Consider the following 1129-nt stretch of genomic DNA (forward strand, 5'->3'; position numbering starts at 1 on the left):
GTGTACAGTAATTTACCTGATAAGACAGACCTCAGAAAAATACTTTATGAGGCATAAAACTGTCTATGATGAAAATTAATTATCTAAGGTTATTTTTGCCCTGCCAGGGTGTGGCCGAGTTATCCGGAGTGCCGGGTTATCGAGTGCCGAGTTTTCGAGGCTCTACTGTATATATATAGCAACGGTATATTGTAATTAAATGAAATTATACAATAATACAAGAAAGGATTAAAAATGGTTAAATTCATCGAATATTAATAGAAATAATTTTTATGGCCGTTGAATAAGAAATGTTTTTTTCACAAGAAATGTATAAAATTACAGTACTGTATTAGACTTACAGTACCTAATTTAGGCCTATATACTGTACAGACGATAGTAAACTCAACTTACCCGTCTAAACTCTCCGTAGCGTGTAAGTAGTTCGGCTGCTCGTCCACTATTGGTCCAGATTCGACCAATCCTGTCGCGACACGAGTCGGCGATGACGTTTTACCACATTTTACGAGTCTCTTTTAGCGTCTTTATACGAATACGGTCGCAATTTTTTCGCCGCGTTATACGAATCCGCATTATATGAACCCGCGTTATAGCGGGGTCTACTGTATATGCTATCTTACGATGATGAAAACGTATTTAAACTAAGTCTGAAAGTAGTGTTGTTTGGCAAATTGTATGATAGGTTTAATTACTTTCTACTTTCCATGACTTTTTCGAGACACTAATGAAAATCCCTCACTTTCCAGGTGCATCAGAACACTGTATAACAATATTACAAATGTAATGTGTTAAAATAAAATGTACTCATACAAAAAAATACAAGATTATATAACTAATTTAAATTTTATTTTATATGTATAGTTCATACAAAATGATGCACTTAAAATATATTTTACTTCTCCATCAAGAAATCTGCTATTCTACTTCGTTTTTCTATGGCAGCTGCACGATTTTGTGTGTTTTCAGGAAAATTATCACCATCATTATCATTACAGTTATCAAGTAAGATTACTTCTGGAATATCCTTTTCTTCTTTCTTAATGCATAAATTATGCAAAATGCATGCAGTCATAACCACTTCAGACATGGCTGCGATATTTTCCATGTCTAAATATTTAAGTCTGCAACG

This window comes from Centruroides sculpturatus, unplaced genomic scaffold, assembly GCF_000671375.1.
Source record: "Centruroides sculpturatus isolate CEXI.00-Female unplaced genomic scaffold, Cexi_2.0 scaffold1310, whole genome shotgun sequence".
Classification (NCBI taxonomy): Eukaryota; Metazoa; Arthropoda; class Arachnida; order Scorpiones; family Buthidae; genus Centruroides; species Centruroides sculpturatus.